The 12770-nt window shown below is 51.1% G+C and overlaps 3 non-coding genes across 3 annotated transcripts; all 3 read left to right on the top strand.

Moving 5' to 3' along the window:
• The first annotated feature begins 3385 nt into the window (after positions 1-3385).
• On the top strand, positions 3386-3457 carry Trnad-guc (transfer RNA aspartic acid (anticodon GUC)). The gene has a single exon. It is a non-coding gene; the product is annotated as a tRNA-Asp (tRNA).
• A 154-nt stretch (positions 3458-3611) lies between these two features.
• Positions 3612-3683, top strand: Trnad-guc (transfer RNA aspartic acid (anticodon GUC)). The gene has a single exon. It is a non-coding gene; the product is annotated as a tRNA-Asp (tRNA).
• A 156-nt stretch (positions 3684-3839) lies between these two features.
• Positions 3840-3911, top strand: Trnad-guc (transfer RNA aspartic acid (anticodon GUC)). The gene has a single exon. It is a non-coding gene; the product is annotated as a tRNA-Asp (tRNA).
• Positions 3912-12770: the final 8859 nt, after the last annotated feature.

Below are 12770 nucleotides of genomic sequence, written 5' to 3'. Positions count from 1 at the left end.
CTCTCGCACGATGGCTCGGATCGTTTCGCGCAAGTCGTCGGAGCCGAGGGCATGAGCTCCTGCGCTCTCTTGGAATGCGCGGCGATTGTACTGCCGAGTGCGCATCTCGAGCGTCTTCTCGATTGTTGTTGCCTCCCGAGGAATTCTTGGATGGTCTTGGGTGGGTTTCTGATTAGTCCCGCGAACAGCTCCTGCTTGATTCCTCGCATGAGGAAGCGAACTTTCTTCTCCTCGGGCATCTCAGGTCTGCGTGGCGGAACAGTCTCGTCTTTCTTCTGTGAAGAGTGCCACGTTTTCGTTGGCAGCTGCACGCGGGTTTCGAGCAGAGCCTCGGCCCTCTCCTTGCGGACAACGCTGGTGAATGTTGCCAGGAACCTGCTGCGAAAAAACGTCCCATGTTGTCAGGGTTCGCTCTTGGTTCTCGAACCATGTTCTAGCTGCGTCCTCCAAGGCGAAGAAGACATGCTGTAGCTTGTCTTCACTGGTCCAGGAATTGAAAAGGGCGACTCGGTCGTAGGCTTCGAGCCAGCTTTCCGGGTCTTCGAACGACGATCCGCGGAAGGTTGGCGGCTCCTTGGGCTGGCGAAAAAGGATTGGCGCAGGCTGCACGTGGTCGGTCATCGTCGCTGTGGTCGATGTTGAGATCTGCGGCTGCCTGGGTTTTTCGGGAAGGAGCCCGTGCTCTGGCTGCAGTCCCTTCTGTCTGCGGCTTGTTCGACGATCCGGGACTTCCTTGCCGTCGTCCTCGTCGCGGCTTGGGCTTGGGTCAGCGCTCCGCGGTGGCGTCCGGATCATGAAGCAGCACCTCAACAGATGTCACGTGGTCGTGACGTCGACGAAGACAGCAGTCGGCGTTTGCAGGATGAAACTGTTTATTTGGCCGAACTTGTTGGCCGGAAAATGAGAACTAGCAATACAGCAATACACGCTGTACAATGATAGCGGCGAACAGGGCGTCGTCCGTCGATCAACTGACAGCGGTCAAGTGCGTCGGCTTTTATACATGCGCTATGGAACTTTCCAGCGATATCGCTGGTGGCGGTGTTATCTCTCGACAAAGCTGGAACATTCGCGTGCGGCGCGCAATCTTAACAAACGATCTACCAAAATCGTGAAGCTTCTCGAACACTGCTTCGGGGCCAGCGTCGAGCGTTGATAACCGTCCTTGCTGGTCAAACTCGAACACATCAAAATAAAAGAAGAAGCGGGCGTGGCAGTATAGTGGCCAGTATCCCCGCCTGTCACGCGGGAGACCGGGGTTCGATTCCCCGACGGGGAGCGTTCTTTTTAAAGACGATAGTCTTTCTTGGGGAACTTAAACGCAGCAATTTTGGTCTGTCTGTCTGTCTTTCTGTTGTCGGCACGCCACCCGATTCAGCCAACCGGCCAAAGTTGACCACTTGCTTACCGCCCACCCATCTTGAACTGGTATGACTGTTCATACTTGTGAACGTTGTCGATCAAAAAGTAAATATTACGCATATCTGAGGTGTAACATCATTAGATAAGTATTAGGTGGTGTGTTCCTTTAATAGAAAATACAAAGATACGAAATTTTAAAGACCTTGATGGTATGCGTTTAACGTTGAGACAGTAACGCGTTTATTAAAAGATTGCCACACCTGAAGCGATCAGCGGTCCAAGCCGAGCAAGCGCGAGCGCCAACAACAACCGTCTTCGTCTTCTTCTTTCGCAGGCGTTCTTGTCTGCGCCCTACCATGTTACAAATCACTCCCCCGCGGAAAAGGAGCCATCCTGGCGACCTAAGGAACAGGTACAACTGGTGGGTCATAATGCGGCTTCAGTCGATCGACGTGAACAGTCTCGCGGCCGCGACGACGGCGGTCCGTAGATGATTAAACAGGCTCAATCATATAGTTAACTGGGGATGCTTGACGTAGGACGCGGTAGGGGCCTTCGTACTTAGGCAGTAGCTTTGTGGAAAGGCCAGGAGCGGAGGAGGGAACGCGAAGCCACACCAATGTTCCAGGCGAATACGACTGAGGAGGCAGGTTTTCGTCGTGACGGTCCTTCTGGCCCTACTCGCCCTACAATGTTACAACCCTAGTTTCTTAAGGTGCGCTGAAAATGCGACTACGCTGAAACTTGGTCTTCCTCCGTGCCTCTGCACAAGCTCATGTTGTGTTTCGGTTTCGGTTCAGTATTGCATTGTACGAATGACAGGGGGCGCCGCTCTGGCATTCCTGTTTTAACCCAGGCGACTTGTAAGTAAGAGAGGTTTGTGGAGAGTACTCGTTGAGTGCGGACGTTTCTTTTCCTTCGGCGCATCGCGCCAAACAGCGTGTTCGGGCTGGCCGGCGTCCCCACCGGTCGCGTTGGTCACCGCCGGTCTTCGCCTGCCGCTGCGCCGGGACTACCAGCCCGCAACACAGCACTCATATTTTCGGACGTATTGCCAGATGGCGTCCATATCTCACGCAGCACCTCTTCTATCGTCTTTAGACGACATTTGCAGCAAAGCACGCAGATACGCGGCCAATTTTTATTGCGATAGCAATTATATGGACAGTCTCGGCTGGATTTTGCCGTCGCCGTCGCCGTCGCCGCCGTCATGCACCGTATATGTATAAGTATGTATATATATATAAAGGCCCCAAAGAAAAATAACTCAGAAAAAATGCTTCCGAAGCGCGGAATCGAACCAAGGACCTGTTGCTCCGCAGCGAGCGGCGCTATCCACTACGCCACGAAACGCAGATCCTCCACGTAGCTAACGGCGAGCGTTATATACACACCATTTAGCGCAGGACGGACTCGGAGACAGCAGGCGATAATAAGCGTTTCTTCATTACCAGCGAGGTGGCGCTAGGAGCCCGACGGGCGCATTTAAAAGTCGTCGGCGAGCTCGCTCGCTTCTTCTTATATTTGCGCATGGGAGAAGCTTGCCGTTCCGCTGTCTGCTCGCGCGGTTTTCTCGTGGCGAGGGGTAGAGGAATGTTTCACGCTTTCACCGTGATGTCCGCGCTCATGTTACGGCGCGTACGAATGTCACTCGAGCTCAGGGACGCCGCCAAACGAACAAACAGAAGATGAGCGCGAACTATCAAGTGTCACAGCTCGACACTTGAAGCACGCTAGTTTCCTTCGCTGCTTCGGCCGCCTTTGCAACAGAAGCGCTGTTCAAACTGAGAGTATCCATTGGCGAGCCTCACTTCGTATAGCATTAGTTCCTTGCTATCGCATTCATTGCTTCGCCCATGCGGCGAAACTGTGACTTTTTTTTTTCCTTTCTTTACTCACCTATTATGCTGCGCTTCCTGTTATCACTTTCCTCTCCTTGTCTACCTCCGAAGCTGCTGACGTTGAGCGCAGCATTTTGCACACCTGATCGCAACGTGACAGTCTCTGTATCCACCGGCGCATCTCCTCGTTAGTATAGTGGCCAGTATCCCCGCCTGTCACGCGGGAGACCGGGGTTCGATTCCCCGACGGGGAGCGTTCTTTTTTTTTTCCCTTTCTTTACTCACCTATTATGCTGCGCTTCCTGTTATCACTTTCCTCTCCTTGTCTACCTCCGAAGCTGCTGACGTTGAGCGCAGCATTTTGCACACCTGATCTAAACGGACAGTCTCTGTATCCATCGGCGCATCTCCTCGTTAGTATAGTGGCCAGTATCCCCGCCTGTCACGCGGGAGACCGGGGTTCGATTCCCCGACGGGGAGCGTTCTTTTTTTTTTTTCCTTTCTTTACTCACCTATTATGCTGCGCTTCCTGTTATCACTTTCCTCTCCTTGTCTACCTCCGAAGCTGCTGACGTTGAGCGCAGCATTTTGCACACCTGATCGCAACGTGACAGTCTCTGTATCCACCGGCGCATCTCCTCGTTAGTATAGTGGCCAGTATCCCCGCCTGTCACGCGGGAGACCGGGGTTCGATTCCCCGACGGGGAGCGTTCTTTTTTTTTTCCCTTTCTTTACTCACCTATTATGCTGCGCTTCCTGTTATCACTTTCCTCTCCTTGTCTACCTCCGAAGCTGCTGACGTTGAGCGCAGCATTTTGCACACCTGATCTAAACGTGACAGTCTCTGTATCCACCAGTATCCCGGCCTGTCACGCGGGAGACCGGGGTTCGATTCCCCGAGGGGGAGCGTTCTTTTTTTTTTTGCTTTCTTTACTCACCTATTATGCTGCGCTTCCTGTTATCACTTTCCTCTCCTTGTCTACCTCCGAAGCTGCTGACGTTGAGCACAGCGTTTTGCGCACCTGATCGCAACGTGACATTCTCTGTATCCACCGGCGCATCTCCTCGTTAGTATAGTGGCCAGTATCGGATTCCACTTCCGGCCGCTGAAGCGAACGGACGTGCGATGGCTGGCTCCAGCGGAGCGGTGACAGCGGCCCATTTAAGCCGCGGAAACAGGTCTTTTGAAGATGATAAGGACTATGAAGTTGTATTGCCAAACCTTCCTACAGGGCGTATTGTTTTAAATACGGTGTTTTTGCACGCTGACGTACGAGCCCGGCCGTATCGAGTGGAAGATTTCCGTGACACTCTGGCAAGCCTGCGATTGCTCCCCGAGGTGGCTGCGTTGGGGGCGTATAGGATGAGCCATGTGTGGGCGGTGACTTTCAAGAACATGGACGCAGTCAAGACGATCCTGGCGCACGGAGACATCAAGGTTAAAAAAATTGGCCGCGTATCTGCGTGCTTCGCTGCAAATGTCGTCTAAAGACGATAGAAGGGGCGCTGCGTGAGATATGGACGCCATCTGGCAATACGTCGGGAAACACGAGTGCTGTGTTGCGGGCTGGTAGTCCCGGCGCAGCGGCAGGCGAAGACCGGCGGTGACCAACGCGACCCGTAGGGACACCGGCCAGCCCGAACACGCTGTTTGGCGCGATGCGCCGAAGGAGAAGAAACGTCCGCACTCAACGTGTACTCTCCACAAACTCTCTTACTTCCACGTCGCCTGGGTAAAACAGGAATGCCAGAGCGGCGCCCCCTGTCATTCGTACAATGCAATACTGAACCGAAACCGAAACACAACATGAGCTTGTGCAGAGGGCACGGAGGAAGACAAGTTTCAGCGCAGTCGCATTTTCAGCGCACCTTAAGAAACTAGGGCTGTAACATTGTAGGGCGAGTAGGGCCAGAAGGACCGTCACGACGAAAACCTGCCTCCTCAGTCGTATTCGCCTGGAACGTTGGTGTGGCTTCGCGTTCCTTCCTCCGCTCCTGGCCTTTCCACAAAGCTACTGCCTAAGTACGAAGGCCCCTACCGCGTCCTACGTCAAGCATCCCTAGTTAACTATATGATTGAGCCTGTTCAATCATCTACGGACCGCCGTCGTCGCGGCCGCGAGACTGTTCACGTCGATCGACTGAAGCCGCATTATGACCCACCAGTTGTACCTGTTCCTTAGGTCGCCAGGATGGCTCCTTTCCGCGGGGGAGTGATTTGTAACATGGTAGGGCGCAGACAAGAACGCCTGCGAAAGAAAAAGACGAAGACGGTTGTTGTTGGCGCTCGCGCTTGCTCGGCTTGGACCGCTGATCGCTTCAGGTGTGGCAATCTTTTAATAAACGCGTTAATGTCTCAACGTTAAACGCATACCATCAAGGTCTTTAAAATTGCGTATCTATGTATTTTCTGTTAAAAGAACACACCGCCTAATACTTACCTAGTGATGTTGCGCCTCAGATATGCGTAATGTTTGCTTTTTGATCAACAATGTACACAAGTATGAACCTATTCAGCCGTTCACGATGGCTGGCCCTTGGGCAAGTGGTTCAACTTTGGCCGAGTGGCTGAATCGAGGGACGTGCCGACAAACAGAAAGACAGACAGAAGACTAACTTTTTCAAACTCTCAGATGTTCTGACATTCAAACGCGCATTTAACATTGATTGTTACTTTTCGTTCGCTAGCACGCGTTCGACCGGCGTCGGAGTTATTGTTTTTAACCGCAGCCTTCTGCGTGACCACCATGTCACTTTCGATGCCTTTGGACGCGTGCTGGCGTTCGACTGCACGTTTTTTTCTTTGCGCATCAGATTTGTTGGCGTCTATGGGCCGGCGGTGTCCGCAAACTCTGCCGCTTTTTTTCGCTCCCTCGACACTTACCTTTTAAATTCTCGACATTTGGTACTTTTAGGAGATTTCAACTGTGTCTTAGACTCCCACACTGACGTCCGAGGTCCAGGTCGAGGCCGGTCTAACTGGAATGCCAAAGAACTTGAGCGTCTAGTACAACAGTTGTCACTGACAGATGTATATGACCGTACGTATGGCGGGAGGTATGTTTATACTTGGCGTCGCGCGACGTCGAGCAGTCGACTTGATCGAGCATATGTATCCCCCGGCCTCATGGCCTTTGTACGCAATGTTGAGGTGCTGTCACTACCACCCACACCCGTGTATATAAGTGACCACCGCCCGGTTTCGCTGACCTTACACCTGCCTGCGGGGACGCCGGCGCTTCAGAGGCCATGGCGTCTGGATTGCCGCGTCCCTTCAAGACTTTCAAGCGGCCCAAGGTTTGTCCCGAGCACTACACGCATCACTTATTGGCGCAAATCTCACTGACTGGGATCATCTGAAAGAACAATGGCGTCACCATTGCAGTGCGTCGGGTAGGGCACTTCGCGCTCGTGTGACGCAGGACGCCAACGTTTTAATGCAGAAAATCCGCATTGCCCACCGGGACCCGTGCCCCTCTCCCGTCATGCGTGCATGGCAAGCAGAGCTAGTAGACAGGTACCAGCGTATCATGCGCGCCTCTTCACTCTCAGCGGCAGCTTGGCGCTGTAGACGTGCGCCATGTGCACACCCTGAGGTCCTCCGGTATGCACGCCGGGCGCTCATCCGTCCGTGCGGCTCGCCTGCTCACACGCTAAGCCCCATAGCTCCTGTCCCTACTGGCTCACGCGACTTCCAGGCTTTCACGCGCCACTTTGAATTTATGGCTCAGTCAGCTACTAGCGTAAGTTCTGCCGCAGGGGGTTCTTTGCACTCCCTCCTACAAGATTTACCCCGTTACTCCGACGCGGATTCTGACACTCTCCTATCGCCACCATCGGATTCTGAAATCAAAGATGCCTTAAATGCAATGAAAAAGGGTTCGGCCCCTGGACCCGATGGCCTCCCCGTCGAGTTCTACATCGAGTTTTGGCCCATTATTGGCCCATTTATGTCACGTGTCATCAGGCGCTGTTTCCACGATCTTTCCCTCCCGCACTCTTTCCGTAGCGGCCGTATCAAACTTATACCCAAGAAAGACTCCCAATCCATGCGACCCGAAGATTGGCGCCCCATTACCCTTCTCAATGCGGATTACAAACTCCTGGCTAACATTCTGGTACGCCGCATCAGTCCGTCTCTTCCATCGCTAATAGCTCCCCATCAAGTCTGTTCCATTCCAGGCCGCGACATTCATAGTCATACCTGGCTCACGCGTGACATAATACAGTACACCACTGGACGATGCGCCCAGGGGTTACTGGATTTCCTTAGATCAGGAAAAAGCTTTTGACTTCGTTGAACATACCTATTTATTCAACGTCTTACAATCATTTGGTTTTCCTGACAAGTTCATTCGCCTCATTCGTGCTATGTACGCTAACTCCGAGAGTACCCTTTTCCTAGATTCGCGCGAGAGCCGCCCATTCCAGGTTACACGAGGAGTCCGTCAGGGTTGTCCTCTCTCCCCTGTCTTATTCGTCCTTGCCTTAGAGCCCTTTTTAAAGGCTATCGAACGAGATCCACAGATTCGTGGCTTACCCCTTCCTGGCCGCACTGAAGTTAAAGTAACTGCCTATGCCGATGATATTACTCTGTACATACACAACGAACAGTCACTGCAGCACGTCCTGAATGCCTTTTCCCATTTCGGTGGGATATCCGGTGCTCGTTTAAACTTGTCAAAAAGTCAATATTTCTTCATTGGAAACCCTGCCGGACGTATTAACATCACGTTGCCTTTGCAATGGTCCCCCACCATGGAGATACTAGGTGTCACTTATAATGCTTTCGGTATACACGAAAATATCTGGGCATCTGTTATACAATCTCTAACAGAAAACATAGACGCTGCTAAGCACTTCGATTTTCCCCTTTTAGAACGCCGGTACTTGTCGCAATCGGTTTACCTCGGCAAATTTTGGTACTTATGTCACACCGTCAAACCCCCGCTCCGCGTTTCACAGAAAGTTCAGCGTTTAATCACCTCGTTCTTTTGGTCTGGTGGTACGGAATTATTATCGCGCCCCACGTTAGCGCAACCGCGCAGCCGAGGAGGCTTCGCGTTCCCCGACGTGGCCGTTACGGCTTCCATCCTGTCCCTCCGCACTTTATTGCGCGTTTTAAATAATGATGGTACGCCTGCGCAGACACTCGCGCGTTACCACCTGGGCCCATCCCTACGTGTCCTAGTGCCCGCTGGTCCTTTCAACTGTGGTCCGCAGTCCTCTCATTTACCGACTGTGTATCGTGCCCTCCTAGCCTTCCACCGCCGTCTAGAGACTACATGTCCCGAGATCGATGTAGCCGAAGCGAAAGTAGTGGACACAATGGCCGCCCTAGTGCAGCCTTTAGTACCCCGACACCGGCAAGCGGTAATGAGTCGCCCGTGGAAGCACATGACTGCAGCGGCGTTGCCGGGTCACCTTCGTGACTTCGTTTGGCGATGGGGCTGGGGCTTGCTCCCCACTCGAGATCGGCTGCAACGATGGCAGGTGGTACGCAGCGCCACTTGCCCGAACTGCGTCATGGTTGAGACCAACCGGCATGCGACGATCGAATGCGTGGTCGCCCGACTTTTTTGGCGTGCGGTCCATGCTGGTTTTCGTGGACAAGGTGTCCGAGGGTTCGTGTCCGGCGGGGGGTTCCCACGAGGGCACTTCGCGGCACTTTTACTAGTTGCCGGCCTGTTCAGCCTTTGGCGCAATCGCTGCGAAGCCGTCGCTGGGAATTGCCGTCGACGTGCTTTATGGCCGATATTGGGGCGCATGAGGCGTGAGATCCTCGCGTTCCTCTCTGAGGAGCTTTTCTTCTTGGGGGAGCGCGAGTTTCTGCGCCATTGGTCATGCCCTTTTGTCGGCGTTGAGCGTGATCGAGTTCAACTTATTTTTCGGCCGACATGGTGCTAGGCCGCACCGTCGGTTCGGAGTTTATGTGCTTGTCTTCTCGACCTTTTGATCTGTGTTCGCCACCTTGATATCTCATGTCCTAGTGAATCTACCACCACGGTGATGTACACGATGGAAGAGAATGGTCACCCGCCCATTTACCCTTCTCCCCTATTCCCTATTGTGTCAATTGTGAGCTATGCTCGTTTGTTGTTATGTTGATCAGACTTCTGCTGTTCGCCCTATGTGAAAGTGTTAGTTTTTGTGATGTACAATTGTGAAAATGTGAATGTGTCCCTTGAACACTGATATGTCACGCAGGATGTATACTCTGTACATAGTGTAAATAAATTTTTTCTAAACAGGACAGACAGAAAGACAGACCAAAATTTCTGCGTTTAAGTTCCCCAAGAAAGACTATCGTCTTTAAAACTGCCGTTGTCTCGTCATAGATCCGACAAACCAAGATGTGCGTATGAAGGTGCACTGGCTGCTGCACAACGTTCTTGATGAAGATGTGCGACGTGCGTTCGAGCCGTACGGTCAAGTGACTGACATTAGCAGGGAGCGATGGCGTGTAAACGGCATCACCGAAAAAGGCTCCACGACCCGCATTGTGACACTTCGGTTGAAGGTGGGCGTTAAAATTGATGACCTGCCTCATCAAGTGAACGTAAGCGGTGAGGAGGCTTTGGTGGTTGTAGCAGGCAGAGCGCCAGTTTGCTTACGTTGCCGAGCAAAGGGGCACATACGGCGGGATTGCCGTGTACCACGACGTGGTATCTGCCGAAGGTTTGGCCATGGGGATAATGACTGCACGCTGTCTTATGCCACCGTTATAGGTCCCGCGACAGGCAACGACCACACTGAGTTGTTCATGGATGAGCATGAAGCTGAAGAAGCAGCAAGTACGACCGGGAAAAAAGAACAGGTTACGCCCCAACTGGCGAAATCAAGTGAGCCCAGCGGTATAGCAGACAGAAAGGTCGTGGAGAAGCCGTCTGAGCCAGAGCCACTGAAGCCAGAAGCATCAGTCTACGCGGAACAGCACCTGCCTACTGTAAATGATCCCAGTGACGCCGAGACACTGAAAGACGACATGGAAGTCAGCGAAAACACAGGCAGTGGACTAGCTGGAAAGCGACCGAGAGACAATGGGGGCGAAGGCGAGACTTCCTCCGGGGATTGTGGTGGTGGAGAACCACCAACTAAAACCTCAGGAATTCGGCGTCCGACTTTGAGGCCACGGCCGAACTTCCAGGCCAACTCATGGGCGGAGGCCAAGCAGCTTCCGCAGCATACGCCATCTGGGACTTGAGACTCTTGTGCTTTTTTCCGGACAGAAAGTAACCCGTAAGTGAGCATTGTTTGCCCAGCAATATGCCTGTAAAATGTTGTGAGCCTGGTGTGAAAATTTTGCAGCTGTTTTTTTTACAAGCGTTCACCTGAAGTAGGCACTCTGTTTTTCGCACGCTCAAAAAGATAAAAGCATGGCTTACAAAATAGAAGCAGCCTTACGTGTCGCTACATTTAACGTTAGAGGCTTACGTTCTAGGAGGCGGCAGTATCAGTTACGTCGTTTGTTTCTTGAAAATGACGTTGATATTGCCGCCGTGCAAGAAACAAAAATTGAATCTGAAGAGCAGATGGATACTATATTTTCGACTTTCCGCTCTAGCTACAATATATGTGTAAGTCATTCTTTAGGTATATCAGGTGGATGTCTTCTCTTTATAAAGAACACAATTGGTCTTGTTGAAGAAAGCGTACAAACTGATAATGAAGGACGATTAATAGCATGTGATTTTCTTTTTTCGGGTGTGAGTTGGCGCGTTGTTTGCGTATATGCGCCAAATAGACAGCATGATAGGAAAACGTTCTTTGAAAGTCTTGAAGTGCATCTATCGAGTGATAAGACAGCAATAATTCTAGGCGATTTCAATTGTGTATGTAATGCCGAAGACAGGGCATGTAAAACGCCTATACATGACTCTAGTGCCTTGTTTTTGGATTCGATGGTTCGTGAGCGAGATTTGGAAGACGTGGGATATGTGCTATCGCAGGCTACCAACTACACACATTACCAGTTCAATAGTCAGGCCAGGCTCGACAGAGCCTATGTGTCTACGTCATTGCTTCCCCTGTGCCAAGACTACGCTGTGAAGAATGTCTCATTTAGTGACCACAGTCTAGTCATGTTCACCATTAATAAAAAAGAAAAGCCCAAATTTAATTGGGACCTCTGGAAGTTGAACAATAAGTTACTTGAGGATGAAAAGTTTGTGGAAAACATAGAGAAGGAAGTAAAAGAAGTGGTCGAGGGCAACACAACCAGTCTAATTCACGCATGGGAGTGTTTCAAGGAAAAAGTAAAAATAGATGCGATTGGAAGGTCAGCTTCAATAAAGCACACCAAATTGAAAGAAGAAAGGCAACTACAGTGCGAACTCGATTTTTTGCTCTGTCAAGAGTGCACGCAACCTGGCATGCGCAGCAAAGAAATCAAAGAAGTGAAACAAAAATTAGAGGCTGCAGATGTGGAAAGAACAGAGGAGCAGTAGTACGCGCACGCGCAGAAAGACTCTGGTGTGGCGAGGTTCCTACGAAACGTGCAGTAGCAGATGAAAAGAGCTACGCGACAAGAAATGAAATCCGGGCGATAGAATACAAAAATGAAGTTACAAAAGATAAAACGCAGATTGAGCATGCGTTTGTGGAATATTTCCAACAGTTGCTGGGGGGCTTAAAACAGGACGGAAGCACGTACGTTCGGCATTTCTTGTCACTTATGCCGAAGATTGATGACGACGCGAAAGCTAGATTAGAAGCACCCATCTCTGTCAGAGAAATTGAAATGACCATTGAAAAAATGAACAACGGAAAGACGCCGGGCCCAGATGGACTAGGTGTTGCATTCTATAAGAAATTTAAAAGTCTTGTGGCAGAAGCCCTGCGGAATATGCTAGGTGAAGCATACGAAAAGAAAGAACTACCAACATCCTTCAGAAGAACGCACATAGTGTTAATCCCGAAAAGTGACGACCCTACGAAACAGCTGTCTGTCAAGTCGGTACAGACCAATAACCTTAGCGAATGTTGACTACAAAATATTCATGGGCGTGTTAGCCAGGCGGATCCAAACTGTGATTAAAGAAATAGTCGGACCTCATCAGACTTGTGGCATAAAAGGCAGAGCGATTACGACGAATATTCACATTGCAAGAAATATTTTAGAATGCTGTGATGAGTTTGAGTCTCGAGTAGCTATGCTACAAATTGATCTCGAGAAGGCGTTTGATCGCGTGAACCACGATGTACTCTTGAACATTCTTGACTACGTCAACATAGGAACTGTGGTGCTAGAAGGGGTACGAATGGCGTACACGGGGTGCACTACGAGGATTGTGATAAACAAACAGCTTAGCGAGAATATACAAGTCTTATCGAGCGTAAAACAAGGATGTCCTGCGTCTGCACTGCTTTTTGCTATCTATTTAGAACCTCTATGTCAGAAAGTGCTACAGAATGACCAGGTGCGAGGGTTTCGCTTGATGTCCGCGGAGGTCAAAATGCTGAGTTACGCGGACGATATTGCTGTGTTCTGCCAAGACCGGGAGAGTGTCAGAGCAGCACTAAACGACGTGAAGTCCTTCTGTGAGTGCACGGATAGTAAAGTAAATT

This window comes from Rhipicephalus sanguineus, chromosome 7, assembly GCF_013339695.2.
Source record: "Rhipicephalus sanguineus isolate Rsan-2018 chromosome 7, BIME_Rsan_1.4, whole genome shotgun sequence".
NCBI lineage: Eukaryota > Metazoa > Arthropoda > Arachnida > Ixodida > Ixodidae > Rhipicephalus > Rhipicephalus sanguineus.
This window is presented reverse-complemented; position numbering and strand designations above follow the sequence as displayed.